General features: G+C 45.1%; 13 non-coding genes across 13 annotated transcripts; all 13 read right to left on the reverse strand.

The window, feature by feature from the left end:
- Positions 1 to 36: 36 nt before the first annotated feature.
- LOC141231765 (U2 spliceosomal RNA) lies at positions 37 to 226 on the reverse strand. Its single transcript, XR_012298075.1, has one exon. It is a non-coding gene; the product is annotated as a U2 spliceosomal RNA (small nuclear RNA).
- Positions 227 to 1,341: 1,115 nt separating this feature from the next.
- On the reverse strand, positions 1,342 to 1,532 carry LOC141232275 (U2 spliceosomal RNA). Its single transcript, XR_012298531.1, has one exon. It is a non-coding gene; the product is annotated as a U2 spliceosomal RNA (small nuclear RNA).
- Positions 1,533 to 2,647: 1,115 nt separating this feature from the next.
- LOC141231766 (U2 spliceosomal RNA) lies at positions 2,648 to 2,837 on the reverse strand. Its single transcript, XR_012298076.1, has one exon. It is a non-coding gene; the product is annotated as a U2 spliceosomal RNA (small nuclear RNA).
- A 1,115-nt stretch (positions 2,838 to 3,952) lies between these two features.
- Positions 3,953 to 4,143, reverse strand: LOC141232276 (U2 spliceosomal RNA). Its single transcript, XR_012298532.1, has one exon. It is a non-coding gene; the product is annotated as a U2 spliceosomal RNA (small nuclear RNA).
- A 1,115-nt stretch (positions 4,144 to 5,258) lies between these two features.
- LOC141232277 (U2 spliceosomal RNA) lies at positions 5,259 to 5,449 on the reverse strand. Its single transcript, XR_012298533.1, has one exon. It is a non-coding gene; the product is annotated as a U2 spliceosomal RNA (small nuclear RNA).
- Positions 5,450 to 6,564: 1,115 nt separating this feature from the next.
- Positions 6,565 to 6,755, reverse strand: LOC141232279 (U2 spliceosomal RNA). The gene has a single exon (XR_012298535.1). It is a non-coding gene; the product is annotated as a U2 spliceosomal RNA (small nuclear RNA).
- A 1,115-nt stretch (positions 6,756 to 7,870) lies between these two features.
- LOC141232280 (U2 spliceosomal RNA) lies at positions 7,871 to 8,061 on the reverse strand. Its single transcript, XR_012298536.1, has one exon. It is a non-coding gene; the product is annotated as a U2 spliceosomal RNA (small nuclear RNA).
- Positions 8,062 to 9,176: 1,115 nt separating this feature from the next.
- LOC141232281 (U2 spliceosomal RNA) lies at positions 9,177 to 9,367 on the reverse strand. Its single transcript, XR_012298537.1, has one exon. It is a non-coding gene; the product is annotated as a U2 spliceosomal RNA (small nuclear RNA).
- Positions 9,368 to 10,482: 1,115 nt separating this feature from the next.
- Positions 10,483 to 10,673, reverse strand: LOC141232282 (U2 spliceosomal RNA). The gene has a single exon (XR_012298538.1). It is a non-coding gene; the product is annotated as a U2 spliceosomal RNA (small nuclear RNA).
- A 1,115-nt stretch (positions 10,674 to 11,788) lies between these two features.
- Positions 11,789 to 11,979, reverse strand: LOC141232283 (U2 spliceosomal RNA). The gene has a single exon (XR_012298539.1). It is a non-coding gene; the product is annotated as a U2 spliceosomal RNA (small nuclear RNA).
- Positions 11,980 to 13,094: 1,115 nt separating this feature from the next.
- LOC141232284 (U2 spliceosomal RNA) lies at positions 13,095 to 13,285 on the reverse strand. The gene has a single exon (XR_012298540.1). It is a non-coding gene; the product is annotated as a U2 spliceosomal RNA (small nuclear RNA).
- A 1,115-nt stretch (positions 13,286 to 14,400) lies between these two features.
- LOC141231740 (U2 spliceosomal RNA) lies at positions 14,401 to 14,591 on the reverse strand. Its single transcript, XR_012298051.1, has one exon. It is a non-coding gene; the product is annotated as a U2 spliceosomal RNA (small nuclear RNA).
- Positions 14,592 to 15,706: 1,115 nt separating this feature from the next.
- On the reverse strand, positions 15,707 to 15,897 carry LOC141232285 (U2 spliceosomal RNA). The gene has a single exon (XR_012298541.1). It is a non-coding gene; the product is annotated as a U2 spliceosomal RNA (small nuclear RNA).
- Positions 15,898 to 16,302: the final 405 nt, after the last annotated feature.

Consider the following 16,302-nt stretch of genomic DNA (forward strand, 5'->3'; position numbering starts at 1 on the left):
ATTCAATTCTTTCTGATTTTAGAAACTGCATTAAAGAAGGGGTGCACCGGTCCTGGAGATACTGCAATACCAGGTCAATGCGTGGAGTGGACAGAGCAAGCTCTTTTTCCATCTCCCTGTTCTAAAAATCCATTTAATATATGGTCCCCAGATAGGGGACGTATCAGATATTAAACTGATAAGAACAGATACTACACTTGATCTTAGCCAAAGGCCGAGAAGCGATAACCAGAATTGGTTTCAAACTACGGAGCCACCCAAGGATCCTGAAAAGTCCATTTGTGGAGATGAGCTCCTGGACTCCCGTTAAGAAGACATGTTGTCAACCTCTAGATCCCTTACATGCCTGCACTTTTCGGCTTGCTGCTGCTGCAATCCACGCGTTTTAGATCTGCATAACTCCACCTCTTTAAACACAGCACCTTCACCCCCTGCTGTTCCCACCCGCCTCAACACCGTTGGAAGGGAGGAGAACCAATTAAGGCGGGGGGTGGGGTGGAACGAGCAGCTGTCTACCCTTAGCAGGAGGGCTCCTGATTACATACCTCTCCTGCTGCTGCTGCTGCTGGCTGTCCAGCAGCAGACTGAAGGTGGCTGCTGCTGTGCACAGGTATATAAAGGCTCAGAGCCTATTATGACACGCGCAGCCAGCGTTCCATTGCCACATTCCATCTACTGCAGGCAGGATACCTGGCTGGCTGAATGTCGCTGAGAAGCTCACAGAGACCGCCATAAGCAACAGTTTAACAGAATGCCACAGACTAATCAACCAAACTTTTTGGGTTGGGTTCTCTTTTATAGTCTGCAGGCATTAAATGAAAGAAGTCAGTGTTCCAGCAGAAGGAGACAACGTTTCAGAAAAGGCATTGTAGCAAACCAAAAAAGAAATTTTAAGCGCAGCAGAGTAACCAGCGCACATACCTGTTAGCTCAGGTGAGTTTAAAAGGCTGCTGTTGATAACAAGGGCATTTGCTAAATAGATGGTGTGTGTGCAACAATATACTGAAAGGTCAATTATATTGTGCAGCTTATCTCACCACCTGTAGTTATTTAGGTGAAAGCTCCAAAATGCTTGCCTAATATGTCTGTTTATCCAAAAGGAAGTAAAAAGGGAGAGCTAGAAAGATAGCATTGCATCACATTACATGGCAATGCAATGCACAGTTGCTGAAGTTGAACCAAAATGAGCTTGTAATCTGGCTTCTGCAACTTTGAACATGAAAAATCCAATGAGGAGAAGAAAAGCAAAGCCAAAGAGTCCATCCCAAAATCCGACAAACAAGCAAAATGAACAAAAAACATTGAATTCAATTCTTTCTGATTTTAGAAACTGCATTAAAGAAGGGGTGCACCGGTCCTGGAGATACTGCAATACCAGGTCAATGCGTGGAGTGGACAGAGCAAGCTCTTTTTCCATCTCCCTGTTCTAAAAATCCATTTAATATATGGTCCCCAGATAGGGGACGTATCAGATATTAAACTGATAAGAACAGATACTACACTTGATCTTAGCCAAAAGGCCGAGAAGCGATAACCAGAATTGGTTTCAAACTACGGAGCCACCCAAGGATCCTGAAAAGTCCATTTGTGGAGATGAGCTCCTGGACTCCCGTTAAGAAGACATGTTGTCAACCTCTAGATCCCTTACATGCCTGCACTTTTCGGCTTGCTGCTGCTGCAATCCACGCGTTTTAGATCTGCATAACTCCACCTCTTTAAACACAGCACCTTCACCCCCTGCTGTTCCCACCCGCCTCAACACCGTTGGAAGGGAGGAGAACCAATTAAGGCGGGGGGTGGGGTGGAACGAGCAGCTGTCTACCCTTAGCAGGAGGGCTCCTGATTACATACCTCTCCTGCTGCTGCTGCTGCTGGCTGTCCAGCAGCAGACTGAAGGTGGCTGCTGCTGTGCACAGGTATATAAAGGCTCAGAGCCTATTATGACACGCGCAGCCAGCGTTCCATTGCCACATTCCATCTACTGCAGGCAGGATACCTGGCTGGCTGAATGTCGCTGAGAAGCTCACAGAGACCGCCATAAGCAACAGTTTAACAGAATGCCACAGACTAATCAACCAAACTTTTTGGGTTGGGTTCTCTTTTATAGTCTGCAGGCATTAAATGAAAGAAGTCAGTGTTCCAGCAGAAGGAGACAACGTTTCAGAAAAGGCATTGTAGCAAACCAAAAAAGAAATTTTAAGCGCAGCAGAGTAACCAGCGCACATACCTGTTAGCTCAGGTGAGTTTAAAAGGCTGCTGTTGATAACAAGGGCATTTGCTAAATAGATGGTGTGTGTGCAACAATATACTGAAAGGTCAATTATATTGTGCAGCTTATCTCACCACCTGTAGTTATTTAGGTGAAAGCTCCAAAATGCTTGCCTAATATGTCTGTTTATCCAAAAGGAAGTAAAAAGGGAGAGCTAGAAAGATAGCATTGCATCACATTACATGGCAATGCAATGCACAGTTGCTGAAATTGAACCAAAATGAGCTTGTAATCTGGCTTCTGCAACTTTGAACATGAAAAATCCAATGAGGAGAAGAAAAGCAAAGCCAAAGAGTCCATCCCAAAATCCGACAAACAAGCAAAATGAACAAAAAACATTGAATTCAATTCTTTCTGATTTTAGAAACTGCATTAAAGAAGGGGTGCACCGGTCCTGGAGATACTGCAATACCAGGTCAATGCGTGGAGTGGACAGAGCAAGCTCTTTTTCCATCTCCCTGTTCTAAAAATCCATTTAATATATGGTCCCCAGATAGGGGACGTATCAGATATTAAACTGATAAGAACAGATACTACACTTGATCTTAGCCAAAGGCCGAGAAGCGATAACCAGAATTGGTTTCAAACTACGGAGCCACCCAAGGATCCTGAAAAGTCCATTTGTGGAGATGAGCTCCTGGACTCCCGTTAAGAAGACATGTTGTCAACCTCTAGATCCCTTACATGCCTGCACTTTTCGGCTTGCTGCTGCTGCAATCCACGCGTTTTAGATCTGCATAACTCCACCTCTTTAAACACAGCACCTTCACCCCCTGCTGTTCCCACCCGCCTCAACACCGTTGGAAGGGAGGAGAACCAATTAAGGCGGGGGGTGGGGTGGAACGAGCAGCTGTCTACCCTTAGCAGGAGGGCTCCTGATTACATACCTCTCCTGCTGCTGCTGCTGCTGGCTGTCCAGCAGCAGACTGAAGGTGGCTGCTGCTGTGCACAGGTATATAAAGGCTCAGAGCCTATTATGACACGCGCAGCCAGCGTTCCATTGCCACATTCCATCTACTGCAGGCAGGATACCTGGCTGGCTGAATGTCGCTGAGAAGCTCACAGAGACCGCCATAAGCAACAGTTTAACAGAATGCCACAGACTAATCAACCAAACTTTTTGGGTTGGGTTCTCTTTTATAGTCTGCAGGCATTAAATGAAAGAAGTCAGTGTTCCAGCAGAAGGAGACAACGTTTCAGAAAAGGCATTGTAGCAAACCAAAAAAGAAATTTTAAGCGCAGCAGAGTAACCAGCGCACATACCTGTTAGCTCAGGTGAGTTTAAAAGGCTGCTGTTGATAACAAGGGCATTTGCTAAATAGATGGTGTGTGTGCAACAATATACTGAAAGGTCAATTATATTGTGCAGCTTATCTCACCACCTGTAGTTATTTAGGTGAAAGCTCCAAAATGCTTGCCTAATATGTCTGTTTATCCAAAAGGAAGTAAAAAGGGAGAGCTAGAAAGATAGCATTGCATCACATTACATGGCAATGCAATGCACAGTTGCTGAAGTTGAACCAAAATGAGCTTGTAATCTGGCTTCTGCAACTTTGAACATGAAAAATCCAATGAGGAGAAGAAAAGCAAAGCCAAAGAGTCCATCCCAAAATCCGACAAACAAGCAAAATGAACAAAAAACATTGAATTCAATTCTTTCTGATTTTAGAAACTGCATTAAAGAAGGGGTGCACCGGTCCTGGAGATACTGCAATACCAGGTCAATGCGTGGAGTGGACAGAGCAAGCTCTTTTTCCATCTCCCTGTTCTAAAAATCCATTTAATATATGGTCCCCAGATAGGGGACGTATCAGATATTAAACTGATAAGAACAGATACTACACTTGATCTTAGCCAAAAGGCCGAGAAGCGATAACCAGAATTGGTTTCAAACTACGGAGCCACCCAAGGATCCTGAAAAGTCCATTTGTGGAGATGAGCTCCTGGACTCCCGTTAAGAAGACATGTTGTCAACCTCTAGATCCCTTACATGCCTGCACTTTTCGGCTTGCTGCTGCTGCAATCCACGCGTTTTAGATCTGCATAACTCCACCTCTTTAAACACAGCACCTTCACCCCCTGCTGTTCCCACCCGCCTCAACACCGTTGGAAGGGAGGAGAACCAATTAAGGCGGGGGGTGGGGTGGAACGAGCAGCTGTCTACCCTTAGCAGGAGGGCTCCTGATTACATACCTCTCCTGCTGCTGCTGCTGCTGGCTGTCCAGCAGCAGACTGAAGGTGGCTGCTGCTGTGCACAGGTATATAAAGGCTCAGAGCCTATTATGACACGCGCAGCCAGCGTTCCATTGCCACATTCCATCTACTGCAGGCAGGATACCTGGCTGGCTGAATGTCGCTGAGAAGCTCACAGAGACCGCCATAAGCAACAGTTTAACAGAATGCCACAGACTAATCAACCAAACTTTTTGGGTTGGGTTCTCTTTTATAGTCTGCAGGCATTAAATGAAAGAAGTCAGTGTTCCAGCAGAAGGAGACAACGTTTCAGAAAAGGCATTGTAGCAAACCAAAAAAGAAATTTTAAGCGCAGCAGAGTAACCAGCGCACATACCTGTTAGCTCAGGTGAGTTTAAAAGGCTGCTGTTGATAACAAGGGCATTTGCTAAATAGATGGTGTGTGTGCAACAATATACTGAAAGGTCAATTATATTGTGCAGCTTATCTCACCACCTGTAGTTATTTAGGTGAAAGCTCCAAAATGCTTGCCTAATATGTCTGTTTATCCAAAAGGAAGTAAAAAGGGAGAGCTAGAAAGATAGCATTGCATCACATTACATGGCAATGCAATGCACAGTTGCTGAAGTTGAACCAAAATGAGCTTGTAATCTGGCTTCTGCAACTTTGAACATGAAAAATCCAATGAGGAGAAGAAAAGCAAAGCCAAAGAGTCCATCCCAAAATCCGACAAACAAGCAAAATGAACAAAAAACATTGAATTCAATTCTTTCTGATTTTAGAAACTGCATTAAAGAAGGGGTGCACCGGTCCTGGAGATACTGCAATACCAGGTCAATGCGTGGAGTGGACAGAGCAAGCTCTTTTTCCATCTCCCTGTTCTAAAAATCCATTTAATATATGGTCCCCAGATAGGGGACGTATCAGATATTAAACTGATAAGAACAGATACTACACTTGATCTTAGCCAAAAGGCCGAGAAGCGATAACCAGAATTGGTTTCAAACTACGGAGCCACCCAAGGATCCTGAAAAGTCCATTTGTGGAGATGAGCTCCTGGACTCCCGTTAAGAAGACATGTTGTCAACCTCTAGATCCCTTACATGCCTGCACTTTTCGGCTTGCTGCTGCTGCAATCCACGCGTTTTAGATCTGCATAACTCCACCTCTTTAAACACAGCACCTTCACCCCCTGCTGTTCCCACCCGCCTCAACACCGTTGGAAGGGAGGAGAACCAATTAAGGCGGGGGGTGGGGTGGAACGAGCAGCTGTCTACCCTTAGCAGGAGGGCTCCTGATTACATACCTCTCCTGCTGCTGCTGCTGCTGGCTGTCCAGCAGCAGACTGAAGGTGGCTGCTGCTGTGCACAGGTATATAAAGGCTCAGAGCCTATTATGACACGCGCAGCCAGCGTTCCATTGCCACATTCCATCTACTGCAGGCAGGATACCTGGCTGGCTGAATGTCGCTGAGAAGCTCACAGAGACCGCCATAAGCAACAGTTTAACAGAATGCCACAGACTAATCAACCAAACTTTTTGGGTTGGGTTCTCTTTTATAGTCTGCAGGCATTAAATGAAAGAAGTCAGTGTTCCAGCAGAAGGAGACAACGTTTCAGAAAAGGCATTGTAGCAAACCAAAAAAGAAATTTTAAGCGCAGCAGAGTAACCAGCGCACATACCTGTTAGCTCAGGTGAGTTTAAAAGGCTGCTGTTGATAACAAGGGCATTTGCTAAATAGATGGTGTGTGTGCAACAATGTACTGAAAGGTCAATTATATTGTGCAGCTTATCTCACCACCTGTAGTTATTTAGGTGAAAGCTCCAAAATGCTTGCCTAATATGTCTGTTTATCTAAAAGGAAGTAAAAAGGGAGAGCTAGAAAGATAGCATTGCATCACATTACATGGCAATGCAATGCACAGTTGCTGAAGTTGAACCAAAATGAGCTTGTAATCTGGCTTCTGCAACTTTGAACATGAAAAATCCAATGAGGAGAAGAAAAGCAAAGCCAAAGAGTCCATCCCAAAATCCGACAAACAAGCAAAATGAACAAAAAACATTGAATTCAATTCTTTCTGATTTTAGAAACTGCATTAAAGAAGGGGTGCACCGGTCCTGGAGATACTGCAATACCAGGTCAATGCGTGGAGTGGACAGAGCAAGCTCTTTTTCCATCTCCCTGTTCTAAAAATCCATTTAATATATGGTCCCCAGATAGGGGACGTATCAGATATTAAACTGATAAGAACAGATACTACACTTGATCTTAGCCAAAAGGCCGAGAAGCGATAACCAGAATTGGTTTCAAACTACGGAGCCACCCAAGGATCCTGAAAAGTCCATTTGTGGAGATGAGCTCCTGGACTCCCGTTAAGAAGACATGTTGTCAACCTCTAGATCCCTTACATGCCTGCACTTTTCGGCTTGCTGCTGCTGCAATCCACGCGTTTTAGATCTGCATAACTCCACCTCTTTAAACACAGCACCTTCACCCGCTGCTGTTCCCACCCGCCTCAACACCGTTGGAAGGGAGGAGAACCAATTAAGGCGGGGGGTGGGGTGGAACGAGCAGCTGTCTACCCTTAGCAGGAGGGCTCCTGATTACATACCTCTCCTGCTGCTGCTGCTGCTGGCTGTCCAGCAGCAGACTGAAGGTGGCTGCTGCTGTGCACAGGTATATAAAGGCTCAGAGCCTATTATGACACGCGCAGCCAGCGTTCCATTGCCACATTCCATCTACTGCAGGCAGGATACCTGGCTGGCTGAATGTCGCTGAGAAGCTCACAGAGACCGCCATAAGCAACAGTTTAACAGAATGCCACAGACTAATCAACCAAACTTTTTGGGTTGGGTTCTCTTTTATAGTCTGCAGGCATTAAATGAAAGAAGTCAGTGTTCCAGCAGAAGGAGACAACGTTTCAGAAAAGGCATTGTAGCAAACCAAAAAAGAAATTTTAAGTGCAGCAGAGTAACCAGCGCACATACCTGTTAGCTCAGGTGAGTTTAAAAGGCTGCTGTTGATAACAAGGGCATTTGCTAAATAGATGGTGTGTGTGCAACAATATACTGAAAGGTCAATTATATTGTGCAGCTTATCTCACCACCTGTAGTTATTTAGGTGAAAGCTCCAAAATGCTTGCCTAATATGTCTGTTTATCCAAAAGGAAGTAAAAAGGGAGAGCTAGAAAGATAGCATTGCATCACATTACATGGCAATGCAATGCACAGTTGCTGAAGTTGAACCAAAATGAGCTTGTAATCTGGCTTCTGCAACTTTGAACATGAAAAATCCAATGAGGAGAAGAAAAGCAAAGCCAAAGAGTCCATCCCAAAATCCGACAAACAAGCAAAATGAACAAAAAACATTGAATTCAATTCTTTCTGATTTTAGAAACTGCATTAAAGAAGGGGTGCACCGGTCCTGGAGATACTGCAATACCAGGTCAATGCGTGGAGTGGACAGAGCAAGCTCTTTTTCCATCTCCCTGTTCTAAAAATCCATTTAATATATGGTCCCCAGATAGGGGACGTATCAGATATTAAACTGATAAGAACAGATACTACACTTGATCTTAGCCAAAAGGCCGAGAAGCGATAACCAGAATTGGTTTCAAACTACGGAGCCACCCAAGGATCCTGAAAAGTCCATTTGTGGAGATGAGCTCCTGGACTCCCGTTAAGAAGACATGTTGTCAACCTCTAGATCCCTTACATGCCTGCACTTTTCGGCTTGCTGCTGCTGCAATCCACGCGTTTTAGATCTGCATAACTCCACCTCTTTAAACACAGCACCTTCACCCCCTGCTGTTCCCACCCGCCTCAACACCGTTGGAAGGGAGGAGAACCAATTAAGGCGGGGGGTGGGGTGGAACGAGCAGCTGTCTACCCTTAGCAGGAGGGCTCCTGATTACATACCTCTCCTGCTGCTGCTGCTGCTGGCTGTCCAGCAGCAGACTGAAGGTGGCTGCTGCTGTGCACAGGTATATAAAGGCTCAGAGCCTATTATGACACGCGCAGCCAGCGTTCCATTGCCACATTCCATCTACTGCAGGCAGGATACCTGGCTGGCTGAATGTCGCTGAGAAGCTCACAGAGACCGCCATAAGCAACAGTTTAACAGAATGCCACAGACTAATCAACCAAACTTTTTGGGTTGGGTTCTCTTTTATAGTCTGCAGGCATTAAATGAAAGAAGTCAGTGTTCCAGCAGAAGGAGACAACGTTTCAGAAAAGGCATTGTAGCAAACCAAAAAAGAAATTTTAAGCGCAGCAGAGTAACCAGCGCACATACCTGTTAGCTCAGGTGAGTTTAAAAGGCTGCTGTTGATAACAAGGGCATTTGCTAAATAGATGGTGTGTGTGCAACAATATACTGAAAGGTCAATTATATTGTGCAGCTTATCTCACCACCTGTAGTTATTTAGGTGAAAGCTCCAAAATGCTTGCCTAATATGTCTGTTTATCCAAAAGGAAGTAAAAAGGGAGAGCTAGAAAGATAGCATTGCATCACATTACATGGCAATGCAATGCACAGTTGCTGAAGTTGAACCAAAATGAGCTTGTAATCTGGCTTCTGCAACTTTGAACATGAAAAATCCAATGAGGAGAAGAAAAGCAAAGCCAAAGAGTCCATCCCAAAATCCGACAAACAAGCAAAATGAACAAAAAACATTGAATTCAATTCTTTCTGATTTTAGAAACTGCATTAAAGAAGGGGTGCACCGGTCCTGGAGATACTGCAATACCAGGTCAATGCGTGGAGTGGACAGAGCAAGCTCTTTTTCCATCTCCCTGTTCTAAAAATCCATTTAATATATGGTCCCCAGATAGGGGACGTATCAGATATTAAACTGATAAGAACAGATACTACACTTGATCTTAGCCAAAAGGCCGAGAAGCGATAACCAGAATTGGTTTCAAACTACGGAGCCACCCAAGGATCCTGAAAAGTCCATTTGTGGAGATGAGCTCCTGGACTCCCGTTAAGAAGACATGTTGTCAACCTCTAGATCCCTTACATGCCTGCACTTTTCGGCTTGCTGCTGCTGCAATCCACGCGTTTTAGATCTGCATAACTCCACCTCTTTAAACACAGCACCTTCACCCCCTGCTGTTCCCACCCGCCTCAACACCGTTGGAAGGGAGGAGAACCAATTAAGGCGGGGGGTGGGGTGGAACGAGCAGCTGTCTACCCTTAGCAGGAGGGCTCCTGATTACATACCTCTCCTGCTGCTGCTGCTGCTGGCTGTCCAGCAGCAGACTGAAGGTGGCTGCTGCTGTGCACAGGTATATAAAGGCTCAGAGCCTATTATGACACGCGCAGCCAGCGTTCCATTGCCACATTCCATCTACTGCAGGCAGGATACCTGGCTGGCTGAATGTCGCTGAGAAGCTCACAGAGACCGCCATAAGCAACAGTTTAACAGAATGCCACAGACTAATCAACCAAACTTTTTGGGTTGGGTTCTCTTTTATAGTCTGCAGGCATTAAATGAAAGAAGTCAGTGTTCCAGCAGAAGGAGACAACGTTTCAGAAAAGGCATTGTAGCAAACCAAAAAAGAAATTTTAAGCGCAGCAGAGTAACCAGCGCACATACCTGTTAGCTCAGGTGAGTTTAAAAGGCTGCTGTTGATAACAAGGGCATTTGCTAAATAGATGGTGTGTGTGCAACAATGTACTGAAAGGTCAATTATATTGTGCAGCTTATCTCACCACCTGTAGTTATTTAGGTGAAAGCTCCAAAATGCTTGCCTAATATGTCTGTTTATCTAAAAGGAAGTAAAAAGGGAGAGCTAGAAAGATAGCATTGCATCACATTACATGGCAATGCAATGCACAGTTGCTGAAGTTGAACCAAAATGAGCTTGTAATCTGGCTTCTGCAACTTTGAACATGAAAAATCCAATGAGGAGAAGAAAAGCAAAGCCAAAGAGTCCATCCCAAAATCCGACAAACAAGCAAAATGAACAAAAAACATTGAATTCAATTCTTTCTGATTTTAGAAACTGCATTAAAGAAGGGGTGCACCGGTCCTGGAGATACTGCAATACCAGGTCAATGCGTGGAGTGGACAGAGCAAGCTCTTTTTCCATCTCCCTGTTCTAAAAATCCATTTAATATATGGTCCCCAGATAGGGGACGTATCAGATATTAAACTGATAAGAACAGATACTACACTTGATCTTAGCCAAAAGGCCGAGAAGCGATAACCAGAATTGGTTTCAAACTACGGAGCCACCCAAGGATCCTGAAAAGTCCATTTGTGGAGATGAGCTCCTGGACTCCCGTTAAGAAGACATGTTGTCAACCTCTAGATCCCTTACATGCCTGCACTTTTCGGCTTGCTGCTGCTGCAATCCACGCGTTTTAGATCTGCATAACTCCACCTCTTTAAACACAGCACCTTCACCCGCTGCTGTTCCCACCCGCCTCAACACCGTTGGAAGGGAGGAGAACCAATTAAGGCGGGGGGTGGGGTGGAACGAGCAGCTGTCTACCCTTAGCAGGAGGGCTCCTGATTACATACCTCTCCTGCTGCTGCTGCTGCTGGCTGTCCAGCAGCAGACTGAAGGTGGCTGCTGCTGTGCACAGGTATATAAAGGCTCAGAGCCTATTATGACACGCGCAGCCAGCGTTCCATTGCCACATTCCATCTACTGCAGGCAGGATACCTGGCTGGCTGAATGTCGCTGAGAAGCTCACAGAGACCGCCATAAGCAACAGTTTAACAGAATGCCACAGACTAATCAACCAAACTTTTTGGGTTGGGTTCTCTTTTATAGTCTGCAGGCATTAAATGAAAGAAGTCAGTGTTCCAGCAGAAGGAGACAACGTTTCAGAAAAGGCATTGTAGCAAACCAAAAAAGAAATTTTAAGTGCAGCAGAGTAACCAGCGCACATACCTGTTAGCTCAGGTGAGTTTAAAAGGCTGCTGTTGATAACAAGGGCATTTGCTAAATAGATGGTGTGTGTGCAACAATATACTGAAAGGTCAATTATATTGTGCAGCTTATCTCACCACCTGTAGTTATTTAGGTGAAAGCTCCAAAATGCTTGCCTAATATGTCTGTTTATCCAAAAGGAAGTAAAAAGGGAGAGCTAGAAAGATAGCATTGCATCACATTACATGGCAATGCAATGCACAGTTGCTGAAGTTGAACCAAAATGAGCTTGTAATCTGGCTTCTGCAACTTTGAACATGAAAAATCCAATGAGGAGAAGAAAAGCAAAGCCAAAGAGTCCATCCCAAAATCCGACAAACAAGCAAAATGAACAAAAAACATTGAATTCAATTCTTTCTGATTTTAGAAACTGCATTAAAGAAGGGGTGCACCGGTCCTGGAGATACTGCAATACCAGGTCAATGCGTGGAGTGGACAGAGCAAGCTCTTTTTCCATCTCCCTGTTCTAAAAATCCATTTAATATATGGTCCCCAGATAGGGGACGTATCAGATATTAAACTGATAAGAACAGATACTACACTTGATCTTAGCCAAAAGGCCGAGAAGCGATAACCAGAATTGGTTTCAAACTACGGAGCCACCCAAGGATCCTGAAAAGTCCATTTGTGGAGATGAGCTCCTGGACTCCCGTTAAGAAGACATGTTGTCAACCTCTAGATCCCTTACATGCCTGCACTTTTCGGCTTGCTGCTGCTGCAATCCACGCGTTTTAGATCTGCATAACTCCACCTCTTTAAACACAGCACCTTCACCCCCTGCTGTTCCCACCCGCCTCAACACCGTTGGAAGGGAGGAGAACCAATTAAGGCGGGGGGTGGGGTGGAACGAGCAGCTGTCTACCCTTAGCAGGAGGGCTCCTGATTACATACCTCTCCTGCTGCTGCTGCTGCTGGCTGTCCAGCAGCAGACTGAAGGTGGCTGCTGCTGTACACAGGTATATAAAGGCTCAGAGCCTATTATGACACGCGCAGCCAGCGTTCCATTGCCACATTCCATCTACTGCAGGCAGGATACCTGGCTGGCTGAATGTCGCTGAGAAGCTCACAGAGACCGCCATAAGCAACAGTTTAACAGAATGCCACAGACTAATCAACCAAACTTTTTGGGTTGGGTTCTCTTTTATAGTCTGCAGGCATTAAATGAAAGAAGTCAGTGTTCCAGCAGAAGGAGACAACGTTTCAGAAAAGGCATTGTAGCAAACCAAAAAAGAAATTTTAAGCGCAGCAGAGTAACCAGCGCACATACCTGTTAGCTCAGGTGAGTTTAAAAGGCTGCTGTTGATAACAAGGGCATTTGCTAAATAGATGGTGTGTGTGCAACAATATACTGAAAGGTCAATTATATTGTGCAGCTTATCTCACCACCTGTAGTTATTTAGGTGAAAGCTCCAAAATGCTTGCCTAATATGTCTGTTTATCCAAAAGGAAGTAAAAAGGGAGAGCTAGAAAGATAGCATTGCATCACATTACATGGCAATGCAATGCACAGTTGCTGAAGTTGAACCAAAATGAGCTTGTAATCTGGCTTCTGCAACTTTGAACATGAAAAATCCAATGAGGAGAAGAAAAGCAAAGCCAAAGAGTCCATCCCAAAATCCGACAAACAAGCAAAATGAACAAAAAACATTGAATTCAATTCTTTCTGATTTTAGAAACTGCATTAAAGAAGGGGTGCACCGGTCCTGGAGATACTGCAATACCAGGTCAATGCGTGGAGTGGACAGAGCAAGCTCTTTTTCCATCTCCCTGTTCTAAAAATCCATTTAATATATGGTCCCCAGATAGGGGACGTATCAGATATTAAACTGATAAGAACAGATACTACACTTGATCTTAGCCAAAAGGCCGAGAAGCGATAACCAGAATTGGTTTCAAACTACGGAGCCACCCAAGGATCCTGAAAAGTCCATTTGTGGAGATGAGCTCCTGGACTCCCGTTAAGAAGACATGTTGTCAACCTCTAGATCCCTTACATGCCTGCACTTTTCGGCTTGCTGCTGCTGCAATCCACGCGTTTTAGATCTGCATAACTCCACCTCTTTAAACACAGCACCTTCACCCCCTGCTGTTCCCACCCGCCTCAACACCGTTGGAAGGGAGGAGAACCAATTAAGGCGGGGGGTGGGGTGGAACGAGCAGCTGTCTACCCTTAGCAGGAGGGCTCCTGATTACATACCTCTCCTGCTGCTGCTGCTGCTGGCTGTCCAGCATCAGACTGAAGGTGGCTGCTGCTGTGCACAGGTATATAAAGGCTCAGAGCCTATTATGACACGCGCAGCCAGCGTTCCATTGCCACATTCCATCTACTGCAGGCAGGATACCTGGCTGGCTGAATGTCGCTGAGAAGCTCACAGAGACCGCCATAAGCAACAGTTTAACAGAATGCCACAGACTAATCAACCAAACTTTTTGGGTTGGGTTCTCTTTTATAGTCTGCAGGCATTAAATGAAAGAAGTCAGTGTTCCAGCAGAAGGAGACAACGTTTCAGAAAAGGCATTGTAGCAAACCAAAAAAGAAATTTTAAGCGCAGCAGAGTAACCAGCGCACATACCTGTTAGCTCAGGTGAGTTTAAAAGGCTGCTGTTGATAACAAGGGCATTTGCTAAATAGATGGTGTGTGTGCAACAATATACTGAAAGGTCAATTATATTGTGCAGCTTATCTCACCACCTGTAGTTATTTAGGTGAAAGCTCCAAAATGCTTGCCTAATATGTCTGTTTATCCAAAAGGAAGTAAAAAGGGAGAGCTAGAAAGATAGCATTGCATCACATTACATGGCAATGCAATGCACAGTTGCTGAAGTTGAACCAAAATGAGCTTGTAATCTGGCTTCTGCAACTTTGAACATGAAAAATCCAATGAGGAGAAGAAAAGCAAAGCCAAAGAGTCCATCCCAAAATCCGACAAACAAGCAAAATGAACAAAAAACATTGAATTCAATTCTTTCTGATTTTAGAAACTGCATTAAAGAAGGGGTGCACCGGTCCTGGAGATACTGCAATACCATGTCAATGCGTGGAGTGGACAGAGCAAGCTCTTTTTCCATCTCCCTGTTCTAAAAATCCATTTAATATATGGTCCCCAGATAGGGGACGTATCAGATATTAAACTGATAAGAACAGATACTACACTTGATCTTAGCCAAAAGGCCGAGAAGCGATAACCAGAATTGGTTTCAAACTACGGAGCCACCCAAGGATCCTGAAAAGTCCATTTGTGGAGATGAGCTCCTGGACTCCCGTTAAGAAGACATGTTGTCAACCTCTAGATCCCTTACATGCCTGCACTTTTCGGCTTGCTGCTGCTGCAATCCACGCGTTTTAGATCTGCATAACTCCACCTCTTTAAACACAGCACCTTCACCCCCTGCTGTTCCCACCCGCCTCAACACCGTTGGAAGGGAGGAGAACCAATTAAGGCGGGGGGTGGGGAGGAACGAGCAGCTGTCTACCCTTAGCAGGAGGGCTCCTGATTACATACCTCTCCTGCTGCTGCTGCTGCTGGCTGTCCAGCAGCAGACTGAAGGTGGCTGCTGCTGTGCACAGGTATATAAAGGCTCAGAGCCTATTATGACACGCGCAGCCAGCGTTCCATTGCCACATTCCATCTACTGCAGGCAGGATACCTGGCTGGCTGAATGTCGCTGAGAAGCTCACAGAGACCGCCATAAGCAACAGTTTAACAGAATGCCACAGACTAATCAACCAAACTTTTTGGGTTGGGTTCTCTTTTATAGTCTGCAGGCATTAAATGAAAGAAGTCAGTGTTCCAGCAGAAGGAGACAACGTTTCAGAAAAGGCATTGTAGCAAACCAAAAAAGAAATTTTAAGCGCAGCAGAGTAACCAGCGCACATACCTGTTAGCTCAGGTGAGTTTAAAAGGCTGCTGTTGATAACAAGGGCATTTGCTAAATAGATGGTGTGTGTGCAACAATATACTGAAAGGTCAATTATATTGTGCAGCTTATCTCACCACCTGTAGTTATTTAGGTGAAAGCTCCAAAATGCTTGCCTAATATGTCTGTTTATCCAAAAGGAAGTAAAAAGGGAGAGCTAGAAAGATAGCATTGCATCACATTACATGGCAATGCAATGCACAGTTGCTGAAGTTGAACCAAAATGAGCTTGTAATCTGGCTTCTGCAACTTTGAACATGAAAAATCCAATGAGGAGAAGAAAAGCAAAGCCAAAAAGTCCATCCCAAAATCCGACAAACAAGCAAAATGAACAAAAAACATTGAATTCAATTCTTTCTGATTTTAGAAACTGCATTAAAGAAGGGGTGCACCGGTCCTGGAGATACTGCAATACCAGGTCAATGCGTGGAGTGGACAGAGCAAGCTCTTTTTCCATCTCCCTGTTCTAAAAATCCATTTAATATATGGTCCCCAGATAGGGGACGTATCAGATATTAAACTGATAAGAACAGATACTACACTTGATCTTAGCCAAAAGGCCGAGAAGCGATAACCAGAATTGGTTTCAAACTACGGAGCCACCCAAGGATCCTGAAAAGTCCATTTGTGGAGATGAGCTCCTGGACTCCCGTTAAGAAGACATGTTGTCAACCTCTAGATCCCTTACATGCCTGCACTTTTCGGCTTGCTGCTGCTGCAATCCACGCGTTTTAGATCTGCATAACTCCACCTCTTTAAACACAGCACCTTCACCCCCTGCTGTTCCCACCCGCCTCAACACCGTTGGAAGGGAGGAGAACCAATTAAGGCGGGGGGTGGGGTGGAACGAGCAGCTGTCTACCCTTAGCAGGAGGGCTCCTGATTACATACCTCTCCTGCTGCTGCTGCTGGCTGTCCAGCAGCAGACTGAAGGTGGCTGCTGCTGTGCACAGGTATATAAAGGCTCAGAGCCTATT

Source organism: Phyllobates terribilis, unplaced genomic scaffold (assembly GCF_046119375.1).
Source record: "Phyllobates terribilis strain yellow unplaced genomic scaffold, ASM4611937v1 Scaffold_538__1_contigs__length_1162401, whole genome shotgun sequence".
Lineage (NCBI taxonomy): Eukaryota > Metazoa > Chordata > Amphibia > Anura > Dendrobatidae > Phyllobates > Phyllobates terribilis.